Source organism: Paroedura picta, chromosome 6, assembly GCF_049243985.1.
Source record: "Paroedura picta isolate Pp20150507F chromosome 6, Ppicta_v3.0, whole genome shotgun sequence".
NCBI classification, from domain to species: Eukaryota; Metazoa; Chordata; class Lepidosauria; order Squamata; family Gekkonidae; genus Paroedura; species Paroedura picta.
This window is the reverse complement of record NC_135374.1, coordinates 14748031-14768654: the sequence shown is the minus strand read 5'-3', so window position 1 is coordinate 14768654 and position 20624 is coordinate 14748031. Positions and strand designations below refer to the sequence as shown.

At 46.9% G+C, this 20624-nt stretch overlaps 1 protein-coding gene across 3 annotated transcripts in view; it reads right to left on the bottom strand.

Annotated features, from left to right (window-relative positions):
* Positions 1 to 20624, bottom strand: part of CNTN5 (contactin 5) — a 744496-nt gene that overhangs the window by 590094 nt on the left and 133778 nt on the right. Inside the window, exon 1 of one of the 3 annotated variants that reach the window (XM_077341498.1) lies at positions 13193 to 13314. The exons of 1 other annotated variant lie outside the window; for it this stretch is intronic. The gene's annotated coding sequence lies outside the window, so the exon portion shown is untranslated. Of the gene's footprint in view, positions 1 to 5212; positions 5318 to 13192; positions 13315 to 20624 lie in introns of those variants that run through there. One more of the 3 variants, XM_077341499.1, reaches the window with a different exon arrangement.

Genomic DNA, 20624 nt, shown 5'->3' with positions numbered 1-20624 from the left:
ACATCCCTACCTCGATCATTTTGACAGCCACAGCTTCAGGAGATTCAAGAGTATATAGAATGGATCCTGGGCATGCTATAGATGGCTAGAGAGTCTGTTCTAATGGATGCTTAATAATCAGAACTCTGTGGCCAGCCAATGCTGACACCCTCCTTCCCTGAGAGTATAACGCAAGCATTTTCATTGTCACAGGCTAAAAAGATCACAGGGAAACTGTTATGGAGAGCCGTGAAGGTAGATTCCTCAGGTGGCAAAATGCTTGTGGGAAATCTTTTAAATGATCTAATACATCACATGAAAAGGGAAACATCCCTCTGATGCTTGGACAGTGTGTCCTTATTGGTTCTGGAAGGCGGAGGGAAAGCAAGATAAAGAGGCAATGTATGTTTTCAGTGTCAGTAGCACACAGTGAGGGAGAAAGATGTATTAGCAAGAGGGTTCAAACATTTCTCCTCTTGGCAGCATGGAGGTCATGTAAACTGGGGGCTGTCATTTAACATTTTGGACAAAGGGTTTCATAGATACTTCAGGTATCTGAAGAAGTTTGCATGCCCACGAGAGTTTAGCCCCAACGTTAAAGTTCACTGGTCTTTAAGATGCCATGGTCTCAAATTTTGTTCTGTGGCTTCAGCTCAACAGGGCTAGCCACCTGAATCTACTACCATTTTAAAAGGTCTGAGAACCTGATCCTGATTGGTCTGCAGATAGAACTGCCAACTCCTGCCCTCCTGCCAACCAGTGGGAGATAAAGGGGGGGGGACGTACCAGGAGAATGGCCCAGACCACAATGCTAATTTTGTACAGGAAGTGATGTTATCACACTGCAATGTCAGTCAATGCTCTGGTATTTGGGCCAAAACTCTATGGTAAAAGTGGCTTCCATCACAGTTTTTGCACTGATTCCAGAGCATCAAGTAGTGGGCATGATGACATCACTTCCTGTGTTATGCCAGCAGCATGGTCTTCCTCTTCCTCCTGTTAAGTGTCCTCCTTGACTAGCTGTTTTGTGGCTGGAGTGCAAGGCACAGTAGTAGCGGACCCCCATCTCTGTCAGTCCTACCAACAGAAGAGTACTCTTGTCCTTTCACCCCACAACCTTTCAAGTGCCAAAAGAGCTGTGGAAGGAGAGGACAATCATTTTGGCTTCTGAAAGGGTGCAGTGGAGGAGAACAGAGCACTGCATCCTGGCATCCTTAAGGCAGCCAAGAGGGCGCCATCACATCTAGCCTAGTCCTTAAACTTCATTGAAGGGTAGGGCTCCCGACTCTTGTTTCCTATCACTGCTCTGAGTGGGAGAATTTGTAAAAAAAAATGGCCATTGGGCTGACAGTATGGCATTACTTCTGGGGAAACCCAATGTGCCCCTCTAGGAATAATCAGAAACTCTATGGTTCTATTCCCCATGCCTCCCCTCCCCCTAGTTACCAGGCTAGATGCGGTAACCCTACGGAAAGGTAGAGGCCGAGAAATAGAAATTGGCACTTCTGAAATGGGTCCAATGTGGAGATCTGAGGATGCATGGGAAATAAAACGTCTCAAACGGTCAATGCCAGGAACCGTTAACTTCATAGTGTAAAGACTAATGGCTGTCTTGAGACCGCCTGCACTGCCGTGCTTACCTGAAACGGAATAGAGTTCATGTTTCAAAAAGAGCAAGCACCTGCCAAGTGGCCCATTAGCTCAGAATCCCTCATTTGAGACTGCTCTTCACACTTTGTTCCATGTTGTTTCCAACCCCTTGGTACTACACTTGGGTAAAAACAAAGGATGGCCATCACCATTGCACACAGTTTGCACACTACCCAGGAGGGCAACTTGCTAACCACAGCTGGACAAAGAGCATCGGCGGTAGGTGATTACGGAACTGCATCTAACAAGGTTGCTCTGAGGTACCCCGAACAGCAATGAAAGCCCCCCTGTCTGTTTGAAGTTTCTTCGGGGGCTTGTACGCCTTAGCCGTTTCCTATGCTTTCCCCCTTTCTTTGCTGCATTCCTTTTTCCGGAAGAGGACAGTTTGACGTTCCACAGAACCCCGTAATAGCACGTATGGAGTAATGGTGCCGAAAATCATTCCCTAGAATGAGCCGTATGTATGTTAATCATATGTTAATGCCTCAGAATATGTAGAACAAATGCATTGATAGGAAAGGAGGGCGTATATTAAATGAATTCATGTCGCCCAGAGGTGCTGTATTGCTGTCTCCTCGCAACGTACTTGTGTTGTACAGAATGTTTATGGTATCATAAAAGTAATGGAAGGTCTTTCACAAATGTTTAGGCACTATTATGGGGCATTTATCCTGCTCCTGGGATTCCAGACATAGCTCTGAAAGTACATTCAGGCAGCGTGTGAGTCCCTCGGCTGGAGCGCTCCCCTCCAGGAGAGGCCTGGGCAAAACTGCTGAGGAACATGTCCCTCTTTCCTACTTTACTTGGGCTCCCAAGCTGTAAGTGAAACCTGGAGATCTCTCGAAACTACAACTGATCCCCAGACTACAAAGATGTGATCCCCTGGAGAAAATGGCAGAGTCAGAGGGTGGATTCTGTGACATTGTCCCCTGCTGAGGTCCCTTCCCTCCCAGAGGTGCCAACTTCCAGATGGGACATGGGGATCTCCTGGAATTACAACTTCTCTCCAGATCAGTTTTTCTGGAAAAAGTGTTTTTTGGGGGTGGACTCTGTGGTATTATACTCCACACTGGTGCCTGTCCTCCTGAGGCTCCACCCCAAATCTCCCAACCTGGATTTGGGAGATTCAGGATGCTTAGGGCTGATCCTGCGTTGAGCAGGGGGTTGGACTAGATGGCCTGTATGGCCCCTTCCAACTCTTATGATTTGTCAACCCTACCGCCTCATCTACCGCCACTGGTCAGGGGGAACCTGGCAAAACATATTCCCTCCCCAAATTGTACGCACAAATCTCCAGGAATTTCCAAAGGGGAATTGGCAACCCTACTGATGCCTGTTTTGAGCATCTTTCCACAGAATCTTCAAACATGCACAATGTAAATATTTCCCCACATATTTTGTCTCCCCAAACCAGAGCCTAAGAAAGCGGGTCAATGATCAGTCATTTGGGAGGTTGTTAATTCATTGGAAGAAGTTGGTTCTTATATGCCACTTTTCTCTACCCGAAAGCATCTCAAAGTGGCTTCCAACTGCCTTCCCTTTCCTCTTTTCACAACAAACACCCTGTGAGGTGGGTGAGGCTGAGAGAGCCCTAATAATACTGCTCAGTCAGAACAGCTTTATCAGTGCTGTGGAGAGCCCAAGGTCACCCAGCTAGTTGCATGTGGGGGAGCGGGGAATCAAACCAGCTCACCAGGTGAGAAGTCCTAACCACTACACCAAGCTGGCTCTCATTGGATCCTCATAAGTCAGAAGCAACTTGATGCAAATTGATGTAACTTGACACCCACAGTCCACAATTTTTTCTGGAATACCCCCAAAGTCTCCCGGTCACCAGCAACCCATTCCTGCCCCCTTCCCAAGTCCATTTTGGGAGCCCAGGCATCCGCGCCCAAGACACCCACTTTACAAACAAGGGCATTCCCACCCTGTTCATCATGATTCCAAAATCCTGCATCTTTCCCCCTCTCCCCCGCGGAGAGCCCGTTAGTGAACGTTACCATGGAAAATGCATTTCTGTAATAATTACTACAGTCATAATTATTACACTCGACTGAAGGTTAATCCCTCTGGTATTAATTTAGCTCCAGCATAAGCAGATACATTGTTCACATTCATCTTGCTGCTCTTAGCATATTACTAAAGATTAAGGTCTGCTTGGCCCCAAATAGAGATATTTCAAACTGGTGGAGTGCAGATGGTATTCATCCAAGCTGCCTAAAACCTGCTTCGGTCGATCACAAAGGGAACTGCACCTTACGGCCTGCCAGTAAAGAAGGGAGATAATCATGCCAAAACTAACTGTCTCCCAAGTGTAGGACTTCTGTTTATGCCTTTTGTTGACGCCTTTCCCTGTTCCCCTGAATCTTTCTTTAGGCACCCTTGCAAAGTTCGTCTCTCTATAGAAACAGCGTCAAGACTCACTTTGCTGCCATCCAGAAACCTGTCAGAGTATGTACAAGCACCACTTCTATGGCATGGTGAATTGGGGGGAGGGGGGGGGGAAGAGAGCCATCGAGTTAATTAAGCATATGCAATTTCTCAGATTTAATTAAGATCACTCCACAGCTTTGGAAAAGATCATTATTGTTATTAATAAGGACCTCACTGCACTCACTCAAAAGCAAAACAAATTCGTTGTCTCCTTCCATTCAACATTACGGAACAGCGCACAGATTTATCATTATCATTATTATTTTAAGGGCCGTGTGTTCTAGACAGCGCCGGGGTGAGAATTTAAAAAGTGCCGGAGTGAGAATTAAAATTCAGGATACTGTGCAGAAAGAGAGAAAGAATGAAAGGGGGGGGGGAGAGAAATAATGAAAGAGAGAGAGAACGAAAGAGAGAGAGAGAGGGAGAGAGGGAACGAAAGAATGAAAGAAGAGAGAGAGAGAAAGAAAGAAAGAACAAAAGAGAGGAGGGAGAGAGAGAGAGCAAAAGAGTGAAAGAATGAAAGAATGACAGACAGACAGACAGAAAGAATGAAAGATAGAGGGAGAGAGAAAGAAAGGAAGGAAGGAAGGAAGGAAGGAAGGAAGGAAGGAAGGAAGGAAGGAAGGAAGGAAGGAAGGAAGGAAGAAAGAAAGAAAGAAAGAAAGAGAGAAAGAAAGAATGAAAGAGAGAGAGAGAGAGAGAAAGAGAAAGAAAGAAAGAAAGAAAGAAAGAAAGAAAGAAAGAAAGAAAGAAAGAAAGAAAGAAAGAAAGAAAGAAAGAAAGAATCTGTATTATCTCACTCAATCCATATTTAATAAACATCAGGTCAATATGCATATTAAGAGTCCATCGGATAGATTCATTTCATTGGCAGGTAACCAGAAAGTGGCAGTGCCGAGCATTTCTCGGATTGCAATGAAAACTGGTAACAACCCCCCCCCCCGCCCCCAGCCCCATCACTGCTGTTCCACAGAGCACTGCAGCGAGAGAAAAATCAGAGATCGACGGGATTGCAAACCCCTCATCCTCTAGGAGAATGGCATCCACGAGACCTTGGTCCATGCACTCCACCCCCCCATCTCAAATCTCACACTGCTGGTGGGTTCCAGCCTGCCCACAGAAGAAGCCAATGGGCATTAGTGTCCATTACCTACATCCTGGTTGCTTGCCATCCGGGGAAGGAAAAGACAGATGTTACCGCCCGTTTGGAGCGGAGGATGCTTGCCGTTGGCCGTGGAGCATCATTGTGTCTCTTGTCTCATCGCTGCGCTACTCGGTGTCTATGATACAATTATCACGCTTGTCCTGATTACTTCAGTCTTTTGGCAAGTTAATCCCCCAGGTATTAATTTACTCATGCGGAAGATGCACTGCAGCATCTTGCCTTTTAGCCCTCTGAGGACGGACGGACCCTATCATTATTCCGTCAGTTACCACACTGGGGCCCTCCCCGATGTCTCTCGCGCCTGATCAGTCGAACAGCTCCCATCCGCAGGCAACATTAATGGATTGAGGATGACCGGCTGGCCTTAACAGAGTTAGCCAGCAGGATGTAGCTAGGCTTGATCGCAGATGTCTAAAATGTACAAGTCCCTTGGACTGCAAAGTGAATAAACCGGTCGGTCCTAGAAGAGATCAGCTCGGACTGTTCCTTAGAAGGCCAGATCCTGAAGACGAAACTCAAATACTTTGGCCACCTCATGAGAAGGAAGGACTCCCTGGAGAAGAGCCTAATGCTGGGAGCGATCGAGGGCAAAAGAAGAAGGGAACAACAGAGAATGAGGTGGCTGGATGGAGTCACTGAAGCCGTCAGTGCGAGCTTAAATGTACTCCGGGGAATGGTAGAGGACAGGAAGGCCTGGAGGATCATTGTCCATGGGGTCGCGATGGGCCGGACGTGACTTCGCAACTAATAGCAATAACAACAAAAATGTATAATGCTCTTCTCAGGTCATCAGGGCTCTTCCAGCTATCTACAAATCCAGGTAGGGTGGATAAGGCTACCCACCACTAGGTAGGGCCTGGAGATCTCCCAGAATGACCACTGACCTGTTCCCTTAGAGAAAATGTCTCCTTCATAGGATGGACTCGATGGTAATAAACCTCGCGGAGTTCTTTCTCCAGGTTCCACTCCCAAATTTTCAGGAATTTTTGCAACCTGGGGTTGGCAAGGCTAGGGATAGACCCAGACTACACTTTGTAATCTCCACCAGTTTGTTGAGTATCCATGCTCTGCCCATCCGGCTATTCTGGAGGATCTCCTGTTTCCCTGGGAGCTGCATTTCAGGGTGACCACTGGACCAGGCTTTCTCAATCATCTATGGCCATGTTGACCTGCTCTCCCGCCCCTCTCCCCAAACAGCCAATGATGGGCCTGGAGGGGTGGGACGGGGAGGGGCAGGGGCCTGGTGGGCATGTCCATAGCTAAGCTTCCCAGGATCTGCATGATTGTGCCACTTCTGGGGTTTCTCGAAGCCTGAAGAATGTTTCAGGGGGTTCTCAATGGTTAAACAGTTGAGAAAGACTACAGTGGCAGGCTGGGAAGAAATAAACCTTTGTTCCATTAGCAGAACAATTACTCTAGCGCTAACCCATCGATATTTAAACAAGTTAACATTACAAGCTCTGCCGTGTGCTGGTCCAACTTGCAGTCCGATCTCTATCTGTGTTCCATACTGTCAACCATTCCATGAGCTGTTTGCCAGTGTAACATTTTTAATTGTGCTACAGCGCTTAATTGTGCATGCACAATCTTGTATTGCTTCCCTTCTATTCACCCCTGCCGCTGTCACGTTGCATACCGTTCACCATATTTATAAAGTTAAGGGAGGGAAAAAAAAACTTTTGTTCCATTTGTTTTTAGTTTGAAATAGTTCAACATTTCCTCGAGCCAGAGGAAAAAGCAGGGTATAAACATTTTTCACAGTAACTTACAGATGTGACATATGGCTCTCTGCCTTATCACTTGTTAAATGTGGATATATTTAAGCTAGGGATGCCTGACTCCGTGGTGGAGGTGAGGGTCTCCCACTGCCAGGGCCCACCTCCTCCCCAGCTCTAATCAGCTGGCCTGCAGGCGGGACTTATCCTGAAAAAGAAGTAAATATATTCGACATGCACTGATGTGTCCACATCACTGCCCACATGACCTGGAAGTCATCACATGCAAGGACATCAGAGAGACATTCTGGTATTCGGGCAAAAACTCTATGGTAGAAGACAAATTTACCATAGAGATTTTACTCAAACATTAGAGCGTCACCCCAATGTTCCAAAAGTGATGACATCTCTTCCGCGGCCTGGGGGCACTGACGTGGGCATGTCACTGTATGTCATATGGATTTCCCTGCTGCTCCTGTCCACCCTCACTTGATCATTCTCACCTCCTCACTGGATTTGTAGTCCCCTATACCAAATAAACCCAGCACATCTAATTATTAAACACTTATTTCGCTATCAGAAGGCAGATCTCAGAACCGGGTAGCTTTCAATCTTGGCCCGACCCTGCCACTTGCCATAAAGCACATGTTTAAATGCAGTCCAGCACAACAGCCAGAGTGATCAACTCGGACTGTGATCTGAAGCAACTGGTTTGGAACCGACTCCTTCCGAAAGCAATGGAATCGGCGCATAAATTCAATCTTAGAGGAGACACTAATGAAGACAACAGCAGGCCAGCATTACACTGAATGGCCATCCATTCATATGTTTCAGCCACTCATGCCGCCATTGAGTAGGCAATGGGTTGTGAAATGGCGGCCTGGAGCAATTCACCTGGAGAAGCCTGTAGGTAGGTCTGCCTTTGAGTCGGTATGAGCTTTTTTGAACCCAGGTGTGCACATCCCAGGGCTGCAAAGCCCGACGTGGCTCTGTTTAGAACCAGATGTCTACTGAAGGGAGAAGTGCGGTGCTAAACTAACCAGCATTGGCAGAGAATGCTTTAGGATGCTTTAGGCTGATCTTGCATTGAGCAGAGGGCTGGACTAGATGGCCTGTATGGCCCTTCCAACTCTATGATTCTATTCCATGACAGGCAAGGGTTTTGCTTCACAGAGAGGGGAATGCTTAATTGTCAGGGTGAGCCAGGCCAAGGTTTATGCCAGCCCAAGAATTTGCGGGGCCGGTAGCACCACAGCCAGTGTAAGGATTCATGGGGCCCTAACAGAGGACAATTGCAGCAGGAGAAAGCAGACTGGAGGGTTTTCACCCCCAATAGTGAAAAGGGGGGGTCACTCCAAGTGTCCTTAAAGTGGGAAAGGGGGGACCAATCCATGGGGGAAGAAGGCACCTTGTGGGGCCCTTGGAAGTGCAGGGCCCATAGCACATGTTAAATGTGCTACATGGATAAACTGGCCCTGCTCCAGCCCGCTAAAGCAATCACGTAGCATGTTACTTTGTCTCTTCATTACTTCTTGTGAGACCTTGTGCATGCCATTTCCAAACAAAACTCCGGCATCAAAAAGGGTCTGGGCTGCAGAAACTCCCTGGGTTATTCATTAACATGTCTGATCTCAGAAATCTTAAACCGTAGAACTCTGATTGTGCAAATGGGCTTTCTTATCACGGCTCTTTGTTGAACTCTTGCTCTGAAATTTGACCCGCTTTGCTTCTTTAATAGCAAAAGGCCGCTGTATTAATCCGTGTTCCAAGTCACAGGATGTGATCTACCTCACCGAACACACAAGCTCCGGCAGTCAAATTGCTACGAGTCTTAAAGTTCAGGGGTTAACAACAGTTTCTACAGGTGGGAGCTGTCAGTGGATGATCCTCCCAGGGGATTTTCACACCGCTGTTCTAAACTGGATGTCATTCAGCGTCGGCCTGATTTCAACCAAAGCGGTAGAGGGATGGGAGTTTCACGCTAGCACATTTCCTTCCGTTAATAACTCGTCTCCGAAGCAATGTGGCCATTTCAAACACTGCTCCCTCCCGTTCTTTTTCACCACACAATCTTCCTCTGAGGTTTTGAAAACTAACTTTTCTAATACGATCATTACAGCGCTTGAAATCCCTGCAGTCCATGGTGGTGGGGAGGCCTCTGGGGGCTGGGGCAGAAGCCTCACAACGCCTGGGGCAGGAAGGCTGCCCCCCAGGCCTCTGGGGTAGTGGTCCCCAACCACTGGGCTCCCCCCCGCCCCCCCCCACAGTAAAAAACTTCCCAGGCTTGAGGCCCGGGAAGCTTCTTACTGTGGGAGGGGGGGAGAGGGAAGCAGGGCCGTGCACGCGCATTGCGCATGTGCTGCCGAAATCGTGCATGTGCGGTACTTTCACGCATGCGCGATTTCGGCCACGCACGGTGCAATGCGCATATGCGGTCACGCATGCGCATCATGCGCGGTCAGGCAATCGCCCTCCCTGCTGCTGCCGGTCCCCAGCCTCAAAAATGTTGGTGACCACTGCTCTAGGGGATTGTGCACAGGCTGGGGTTCACGTGTGTGTGTGTGTGTGTGTGTGTCTGGGGGGAGGAAGAGGGAAGGAGAGAGAGAAAGCAAAGAGGGAAGTGGGGAGGGAAGGGGTTCACGTACGTTTGTGTGTGAGAGAGAGGGGGAGGAGGGAGGAGGGGAATGGATTAAAGATCTCCAGAGCAAATATGTGACCCACATACCTGTGAGACCCTGGGTGTCACTAATTTTATTTATTTATTTGATGGTTTTTATACTGCCTCCCGGTTGCCCGGCTCAGACTGGTATTCAACAGCATGTATAACATAAAATCATTTAAAATTTAAATCAAATGGCACATTAAAATGGAGCAGTTAAAACCCTTCAAACCATTAAAGAAACAATAATGGCACGCAGGTAGACAATAACTACCTCAGCAGGACACTTTCCAGAGCCCTTCTAATTTCATCCAAGCCAGCCTACGTTCTAGCAACAGGTAATGGATAGAAGGTGGTGAAAATAGATGTCAGAGCAAATTAGTGGGGCCTAGTGAGAGGAACAAGGTTGACTCAGCCTTCCATCCTTCCGAGGTCGGTAAAATGAGTACCCAGCTTGCTTGGGGGTAAACGGTAATGACTGGGGAAGGCACCGGCAAGGCCACCCCATATTGAGTCTGCCATGAAAACGCTAGAGGGCGTCACCCCAAGGTTCAGACATGACTTGGTCCTTGCACAGAGGATACCTTTACATTTTAGTGAGAGGAAACACTTTCTCTGGTGACTAGCCTAATCAACGGCTCCCTGTTGGGTACCTGGTTGGAGCTACCACAGTTCCGCAGGGCCTGCAAAATGGAACTCTTCCGCCAGGCTCCCAGAACCCCTTTCCCAGCCAGACATGCTCACACTACAGCAAGGGTAGTCAAACTGCGGCCCTCCAGATGTCCATGGACTACAATTCCCATGAGCCCCTGCCAGCATTTGCTGGCAGGATCTCATGGGAATTGTAGTCCATGGACATCTGGAGGGCCACAGATTGACTACCCGTGCACTACAGGGTTGTGATTGTAGTGTTACCAGGAAGAAACATTCTATTGCCTATGTTATGTTACGACTCTTCTTGGTGACACCGCATGGTTAACGACACAGTTACCGAATTTATGCCGTCCTGTAGTACGCAACTCAAGTTCCCTGTAAATCTCCCTGAGCCACGAGGGAGGTCGGTATGTAAATCTAAACCGATCAACCAATCCGTCCGTCCGTGAATCCATTCAGCAACCGAACACCAACCACTGATCTGCATAACTTCCCAAATCGGGAGCCAATGATCCCAATCAAGATTCTGCAAGACGGTCACTTCTAAGCAAGCTTCTTGAGGGAGAGCGGACCCCGCTGCATCCCAGGATCTGGAAATGACAAGCACCCACTGACTCGAGCGAAATGAAGCAAGCACAAGGGAGAATGTCCTGTTGCCAAATGCAGACAATTGGCTGCTTGCCACGATTGGTCTGTCAACTGAACGGGCCACAGCTGATTACCTTGACTTAAGAGGCTGGGACACAACCCAGAAAGAGGGGCTGTTTGCTTCGTTTTCCTCCCAACTCACTTCCTTGCCCAGCCCCGTTCTTTATGACCAGAGCGTTTGGTCTCCTGGAAAGGAGGTTTTTAAGAAATTTATTCCGCACTCTCTGAAATTTATGACAGGCTTTCGTAATCAGCGTCAAGGCATTGTCCCGGAATTGGCACCAAATCCGCTCAGCCGAACTGCATGAGAAGTTTAAAGACAGCAACGGGCTTTAACATGGAAAAAGAAAGCATAAATCAGGTCAGCTTCAACATCAGGTTTTTTATGGATTCTGGAGAGCCGAACGTTTGTCCCTGAACACACAAAGGAAAGGTTTTTCTTCTCATGAATCCCCAGAGTCGAGAGAAATGAATCTGAAGGGCTTGTGTAAAGCTTTGTATTCTGAATGGCCACATGAGCACAGGGCAATAAACACAGGTGTTGTTGAATGTTGGAGTCAGAGCATTGAAGAATTGCCAATGGACTTTCAAGAATCCGTTTAGCTCACGAGACTTTCTCACTAGGGGTCAAGCCGGGGTGACCTTCATCTCTTCAATAGTCACAAAATGAATGTTCCTGTAAAAACCGGCAATTGCTTCTGCATAGAATGGCATATCGCTGACAAAGTTTTGTAAATAATTGATTTTCACATTCAAATGGTATATTAAAAAAGCCATGAAACAAACAAACAAAATAGGAAAGAAAGCTAGTTTTGACTCTATTCAAGTATTTAAAAGGCTGCCATGTAGAGAACGGAGCAGAGGTGTACTCTCTTGCCCCGGAGGGACAGACCAATGGGATGAATTGAATTCAAATGAAATTCTAATTATCCAGAAGAAGTTCCTGACCGTTAGAGCGGTTTCTCAGTGAAACAGGCTTACTTAGGAGGTGGTGGGTTCTCCATCTCTGAAAATTTTTAAACAGGGGCTGGATAGCCATCTGACAGAGAGGCTGATTCTGTGAAGATTCAGGGGGATGGCGGGTTACAGTGGCTGAGCGAGAGGGTTGTGAGTGTCCTGCATAGTGCAGGGGGTTGGACTAGATGACCCAGGTGTTCTCTTCCAACTCTATGATTCTAGTTTCTGAGATACCAAGATTTTCAGGATATAAGCTTCTAAGAGTCCATGAAGGGAGGTTCAACTCTCTAAAGCTTCTACCCTGAAAATATTTTTGTCCGCTAAGGTGCTACTGGGCACAAATGTTGATCTTCTACTGAAGATGAATGCAGCTGCCCTCCCAAAACCAGCAGAGAAAAGAGGCCAGGGAAAATGTTTACAACCAATGCATAGGAAGGCAGAATAATAACAGTAACCCTGCCCCAAATTGGATTTCAGCAGAAGTCAAGTTAAATCATCAGAATGTATTTTATTTTACTTTTATTCCTTGCCTTTCTAGGTTGCCCCGCTCCAAAAAGGTCTTGAGGTAGCTTACAACAATAGGAATAACCTTGTACAATGAAACCTTTCCAATCCTAAAATTAAACTTTAAAAGGTACTATGGTCAACCCATCCATTAAACCAAGGGTAGTCAAACTGCGGCCCTCCAGATGTCCGTGGACTACAATTCGCTGGCAGGGGCTCCTGGGAATTGTAGTCCACGGACATCTGGAGGGCCGCTGTTTGACTACCCCTGCACTAAACCATCCCCGGGGCTGATGTTAAATGTGATCCCTTCTCAGTGCTGGAATCTTGAACCAACAGAATCAAGGCTGGATTGACTCAGGCTTCTGTGATTCAGCTGGTTTAAACTGATGGGGTTTTTGATTTGGCTCCAATGAGCCTCTAAATGTCCTCAAATCAGCATTGATTTGAATATTTCCTGGCTTCCATGAACCAACTTGCCCATCCTAAGTGAAGACTTTCTAAATCATTAAAAAAAAATACCCAAGTTGACTAAACTAACATTTTGGTGCCCCTGTGGTATGAGAGGAGTAGGGCAGTAAGAAAACCCACATACTTAAGCTTACCAACCTTCAGGGGAGGGCCTGGAGTTCACGATACCTGTTCTTCAAAAGAAGGATACCTGTTCTTCAAAAGACAGAACAGTCGCCCTGGCTGCCTTGGAAGCTTGGTCCTGTGACATTCTGCCATGTGGAGGTCCTTCTCTTCTTCCAACACAACCATCCAAATGCTCCACCCTCCAAATCTACAGGTTTTTCCCTGCTTGCAGCTGGCAGCTCTAGTATTTACCTGAGGCTAGGAAGTACATCGTAGGAGGAAAGCCCCCAAGACGCTGCTGGAAGCCAAAGGGAGGACAAACACCTCTGAGATGTCTCCTCTCTGCCTCAGGTGGAAACGGGGTGGACTAATGAGCCAGGAGCTCAAGGAGGAGAAATCAGCAGCAGCTGGGAGTGGGTGTGGCAGCAGGTTGACTAAGCCAAGCTGTTACTGAAGGCAAGGGGAATGTGTAGGCCATGAAGGATGCTGTTAACCCCTTCCTTCCCCTATTTGGATGAAGACCTGAATAAATGGCTCTTGCAGTGCTGATCTGAGATGATGATATGAACTGGGGGGGGGGGGGTACCAAGACCTATACGTTTGCTCCACTTGTGTCTGTACGTTTGCTCCACTTCCTATGGGTTGCCTGGGAGAAGCCTAGGGCTGCCGTATGCTGGGATTCTGAGACCTGATATAGCTTAGGGCTTTCAGCATGTCTTAATTTGGCCCTTCTTGGCAAGGAACCATTGCTTTGCTCATAGCTGTCTTTGCAACGAGGAACACCAGCTATTGACCAGTCCAGGATGCAAACTAGCATCCCAGCCAATAGAGAATGATGAATTACAGAACTGGAAGACCGTGAAGACTCATCCCCTCCAAAAGACATCCCATGCCATAGGCTCTCTGTGTGTTTAGTGCGATCAAGTCACTTCTGACGTATGACACCCTTAAGAAATAATGTCCTCCAAAGTGTCCTGTCATTAGCAGCCTTGCTCATGACAGCCATCTCATGTTGGATCCTTCTCTTTTCCTGCTGCCTTCAACTTTTCCAAGCATGATTGTGCTTTCCAGGGATTCTTGCCTCTTCATAATGTGACCAAACTACGATTGCCCCAGTTTAATCATTTTAGCTTCTAGGGCAGGGTTTCCCAACCACGGAACAACCAAGGAGGTCCTGTGAAGGCCCCTGAATGGTGCCATGGTGTAGGAATTTTCAAAATGGCAGCTGAGGAGAGCCCTCCCACCTGTGTTACATTTTAAAAAATTCTATCCTTATTTGGGCAAGTTGAACCGTCTCCTCCCAGAGTGGCCAAATGTTGGCCCTTGAGGAGGTAGGAAGGGGAGGGGCCCTGGATATTTAAACCTTTGCTGCTCCTGTGGCTCCTCTCACTTTTAGGGGTTGTTAGCAGGAAGTTGTGGCCTGCTGACATCACTTCCTGACACTTCAAAACCAGAAAAAAATTCAGCTTCATGGTCTAAAGGTTGGAAAAGTCTGTTCTAGGGACCGTTTAGGCTTGATTTGATCTAGAGCTCACTGATTTGTGTTTTGGTGATTAAACTCTTCTCTAACACCATGCTTCAAAGGAGTTAAGTTCCTTCCTTGTCCACTTTCTTCATTATCCAGCTTTCACACCCCTTGATATTATCGGATGCCTTCTGTTGCCTCTGATTGCATTTCCCCATATTTTGTAAGCCACATCAAGTCTCAGCAGGGAAGGCGGACTACAAATGAAGTAACTGAGCAAGGAAGTAAACAAGATGGCATCTCAGATGGTGTTTTAGATGCAATTTGCTGGTAATTCCCAAAATGAACCTACACCCCAACATTGGCCTGCAGCAGTAGCATCATGGGACAGCTGCCATCATGCTTCCCTTCAGCACGTCAGATTTTACTTGACTTTCCGCTTTCCGCTTCTAGGCCGGCTGATGCTCATTAGCATGCATTGATATGCCAACACGTTCCGAAATCCTGGACCGTGATTGATGTTGACTATTGACCATGTTTGAATTACGAATGTACCTGCTGCCCCAGGACACTCGTTAACGAGCTATTTCAGGAGCTGATCCCGGAGTGGCATGGCATTTGAAGACATCAAATGCGGCAGCAGGGCACAATTGGATTTTGTGTAGGAACTGGCGAGCCTTACAAGTCTGAAAATGATGACAAATTTAGCCTGCAAGGTCAAAAAATGTAGCATCAAAATGGAAGGATGCAACCTTCTCCTGTTTTTTCTTTTTACAGAAGTGGAGAATCACATGACAGCTTTTCCTCCCAGTTTATGGGATGTTGGGTTTGTAAGCATGTAGTATATGCAGCTAAAACACTCCGGGAAGGCATGATTTGGCAGTGTCCAGTGTAGGATGGACCGTGGTTCAGTGGAAGACCCACTGCTTGGCATCCAGAAGTTCCCTGGTTCAATCCCAGGTAAGTGGGACCAGGTGGTGGGTGCTGCCTAAGACCTCTGCCTGAAACCCTGGAGAGCAACGTTCAATCTGAGAATACTGACCTTGAGGGACTGATTGTCTGATTCCATGTAGAGTAAATTCATGTGTCTGTGCTTCTATGGTTATTGCCCATTCACTGTCTGACTCATGGACTAGATGACCTGTATGGCCCCTTCCAACTCTATGATTCTGTGATTCTATGATTCTATGACCGCTGAGGGGGCTTGGAATCCCTGCTCAAGCCACTACACATCATGAGGCCTGGTAGTGTACTTGGGAGGGCCTTCTCAGTCGATACCCTTAAATCCTTGTTCCATGAGAGATACAACAGTCACCAGCTCCTCTGTCTAAAATATGAAAACCTGTATTTCAGAAAGGCCTTTGAAGTGAATGCTGTTTGTTAGCCTTCACAAATCAGTCTGGATAGACCGCAGACCTGGCCACTGTAGGGATAATTGCAACCATGCCCTGGGTCACAAAGAACATCTTACTTGTGTAAGCTGGCCTTCTGCCTGTAGAGCCAAACCCACCGGGAAACCTTGCTTCCCCTCTCCTTGGCTGTTATTTCAAAGGCTGTGGAAACCCTCTTCCGCTCGCCACGGTAACTGCACAAAGCTTTTGATGCATTGTTTGAAACTTCTGAGTAACTTGTCGCGCCATTCCTTTCTTCTGCCTTCCTTTTCAAACTGGTCTCTCGCGCAGGGGCTTGCAATTTTAACCCGAGCGCCTGGAGTCGATTCATTAGCATCCATTGTACAATCAAGGCCCGTGTCTGATGCCTCTTTAAAGGTGTGTTTACACACTTAACAAAGAAGCCTGATAGATGTACACGGAAGGATCTTTTCAAGAGCGGTGCCTAAATGACTGAACGACTGTTATGGTCATGTACAATAAGCGCTCAAGGACTCGCCTCTGAAACTTCAATGGCAAGAAGGAGCTATTCATCAGTGAATAATCTCTCCTCCTCAGGGGGCCCTTTAAAACTTTATGTGTAGCTATCGGACCAACTCTTCTTACGCTTGGTTGGCTTTGTCAATAAGAGTCTTAGGAGGGACCCTTGGAACTAATTGCAAGCGTGCAGGATATTGCCATGCTGGAAGAAGTTTTACTCTCGGAAAGGCAATTTTATCTTGCCAATTTGCAGCGTAGTTTAGTTATAATCTTATTTTAGGGGAAAAAATCAATATATTAATTTCTTACTTCACTGGAGAGCAAAAAGATGGGGAGGAGTTGGAGGGGGTTTGAAATTTTAGCAATGGGTTTGAAATTGAATGGTTCTGCCAATGCTACCTTTGCAGAGAAGAAAACAGAGTTTCCGGTTTCTTTGAACTTACTGTTGCTATTGCTCAAGATGGTGGCAAAGTGCCTTGATTCCTCCTTCCAGTGCCTTGTTGCACGGGAACTGTAGTCTTCAGCATATCTGTGTTGGAAGTCCAATCAACAAGTAATTTGGGGAAGTCACCTCTGAAGGACTGTTGTGAAACTGTTTAAGCGGCTGAGCGGTACCTGTGTGTTAATTAGTTATGCTGAGTGGTCAGTGCTTGGATTGCATTCATGTGCTGCAGGTCGACCCACCTTCCCCTCCCAGAAATGACCTATGATGGGCCTGGAGGGGGTGGGAAGGGGAGGGGCCCCATGTGGGTGTGTACACAGCTATGCTTCCTAACCGTATTCGGCACAATCATGCAAGTTCTCAAAGCTTCAAGAATGTTTCAGGGGTTTTTCAACAGTAAAAAGGTTGAGAAAGGCCAGTTTGGAGAGAAGTTGGGCAACATCAAGAGGAAAAGCCAACCCTATGTTGCCCCAGTGAATAAAGGGCACTGTCCTAGAGGGGATGCTACTTTACACCGAGCTTGGGATATTGGTCCAGAAGAGGTCTCCCACGGCAATTTCTATCTTATCCAAAAGGGAGATGCTGGAAACCAAACCTCGGAACTCCCACATGCAAGTTGATGTGCTACCATTGGGCCCCAGTTCTTCCCAAAGATGAAAATCCAGGAGGTCTACATCTATCTGCCCATTCCTCTAAAGGCTAAAAGACAAAGAGGCAGATTGTGCTGTGACTTTTAAAATTGCACAAGGACAAAAAGAGGTCATAGAAATGTCGAAAGAGTTGGAGAGATGAGCCTATAAAGAAGAATACTGAGCAGGGCTCCAAGGCACCTGGTGTAACATAACCCGAAAGGATATATATATAACACGATATGAATGTCAGCGCTCACAATAGCTTCCCTCTTCTTCAGTTTAGCTCATTGGATTGGATTGTGTCTTGAATGGTTTATTATTACGTGAAACTACTCAGTATTGAAGAACGGTAAATTACAGGAAGGACGATATAGATTAAATTTCATGGGGGGGGGGGAGAGGAAACCCCTCTAATATTACCAGTTCATCTGTGGAATAAAAGCAGTCTGGGGAGGTTGTAAAATATCTGTCTGTGGAAGTTGGGAAAGAAAAATAAAAGCAGGTTAGACGTGAAAAACTTGAGGCCAAGGGGACTTTAGGATGCTTTGGGCTGATCCTGCGTAGAGCAGGGGGTTGGACTAGATGGCCTGTAGGGCCCCTTCCAACTCTGTGATTCTGTGATTCTGTGGGACTAGATGGCATTTAAACTAGAAGAAGGTCATAATAGAAGACATCCCTGATCATCTAGAGGCCCAAGTGTGGAACATTTCCTGCTTCGTTCTAAAATTCTCACAAGATTTGCCAGGGCAAATTTTCCACAAAATTTCCCTTCATGCAAAATTCAGTGGGAAATCTAATGTTTGTAGAGTTTTCCGGTGTTCCACCATGGTATAATAGTTCGGAGCGGCCGACTCTAATCTGAAGGACCTCCATGTGGGGCCTGCTGGGTGACCTTGGGCCAGTCACAGGGCCTGTAATCTGGCGAGCCGGGTTTGATTCCCTACTCCTCCACATGCAGCCAGCTGGGGGATCTTGGGCTCGACACAGTCTTGTTGGAGCTGTTCTCACGGCTTACAATAGGTTGGATACACATTCTTCTTGGATGCTTTAGGATGCTTTGGGCTGATCCTGCGTTGAGCAAGGGCTGGACTAGATGGCCCTTCCAACTCTATGATTCTATGATTCTATGACTTCCAGGTCAGTATTGCTTATGTCTTTGTAACATTTAAGTCCTATGCTTCTGTCCAAAATAGTTCTCCAGGGGGGCTTGTAAATTAAAAACAAAAAGAACAGCAAATTCATTCTCCCAAAAACCCAATGATTGGAGGAGGGCAGGAAAACATGGCCAGCAGATAAGAAGAGAACGTGTCTGGTGAACAAAACAAAACAAAGAGTAACATCAGTCACATACTGAAGGCTCCGGGGAAAAGGAGGATATTCCTTTTGCGGATGAAAAATCAGCCAAGGAAAAAGGTGCCTGAGAGATGAAATGGCACCTAAAGATGGCAGCCTGAGATGGAGCAGCTTTTCTGCCTTTCATTTTTCCTCTCTGTATATTTTAAACACAAACCTATCACTCATGCTAATGCAAGTTGGGTTGCAGTGGCATGTCTTTCATAAAGAACCTTTGTGCTGAGCTCTATCCGGGACTTCAGAAAGTACATCCCAAGCTCTGGGTTGTGTCCACTGAGAACAAAACCCAGCCACATCAAGATGGGACTGGTCTCATCGCTGCCAGCAGCAAACTGGTGTTCCTCTCATCTCTATTTTCCAAGCTGGAGGGTCTTTTTCTTCAAAGGTAAGCTGCTCAGTTTAGGATTTCTGTGGGCAAGCCTGCCCATGTTACCTGCTGAGCACCCGGTGGGGGCAGGGACAATAGCAGAGTATCTTTCTTCTTTCCATTGGAATGGGGGTGCCCTCTTTGGGTGCCCATAGCGTTGGACTCCCTGGCTCAATCTTTTTGAAACTTGGGGGGTTCATTTGTGAAGAGGCTCCCCCAGCAGCCCTGCAAATTTGGTGCCAACATCTCAAGCCCTCCCTCCCCTGCCCCATAGACCATGGAAGAGATGGACAAGGAAAATGTTGGTCCATGTAGACTTTAAACTGCCTGCTCCCTGCATGGCCGATTTGTGCCCAAATTGTGGTTTAGCGATTCAGCCAAGGCTGATTCAGATGGTTTAACTTCAGGGGACGGTTGATTCGGACAGGATTAGTCCCCAAAAGTGTCCAGGCCAACATTGATTCAGGAAGTTTTTGGAATCCCCGAACACAATCGGTAGTTATTAACCAGGTTGACTAAAGGGCACCAAACACAAAACAGTCTTCAAATAATCTTCTTGGAGCTATTTTGTAAGATAATTAGAGAAGTGCTGGATGCTGGAGTACTGAAACTGAACACTGTCTAAAACTTAGGACTAGAAGAATACATATAGGTATCTGAAAAAGGAAGGCTGGACCATAAGGAAGGCCGAGCGTCAAAGAATTGAGGCTTTTGAATTGAGTGCTGGAGAAGACTCTTGCGAGTCCCTTGGACTGCAAGGCGAACAAACCGGTCAGTCCTAGAGGAGATCAGCCCTGACTGCTCCTGAAGGTGAAACTCAAATGCTCATGAGAAGGAAGGACTCCCTGGAGAAGAGCCTAATGCTGGGAGCGATCGAGGGCAAAAGAAGAAGGGGACGACAGAGAATGAGGTGGCTGGATGGAGTCACTGAAGCAGTCGGTGCAAACTTAAATGGACTCCGGGGAATGGTAGAGGACAAGAAGGCCTGGAGGATCATTGTCCATGGGGTCACGATGGGTCGGACACGACTTCGCACCTAACAACAACAACATCTGAAAAAGTAGAATGAAACAAGTTCATAACCGGTGGACTTGTCATCATCATATTATAATAATATACATTGAGAAATTAAATTCTCCATTTACAAACGAGATATGAATGAGAAAAGTATTTGAAGATGAAGATCAATTTTGAGATTATTCTTTAGAGTATTGTACAGCCTGCTCTATACACAGTTTAGTTCTGACTATAGATGCGTTGTATCCTCTGTATTTTTTTCATGACTAGAAGGAACCTCCACATTCAGGAGCAGTACACCTATGCATACAAAAATCAGTACGCAACATCAGAGGAAGGCCTCAGCCCCTGTATCCCATTGCTCAACCTCCCGAAGACGTGGTTGGCCCCTGTGTGAGCCAGGATGCTGGACTAGATGGACCACTCGTCTGATCCAGCAGGGTTCATCTCTTGTTCTTAATTCGCTATTGGGGGTTATCCTTATTCTTGTGAGGTAGGTTAGTCTAAGAACAAATGACTGGCCCAAGGATCTTCAGG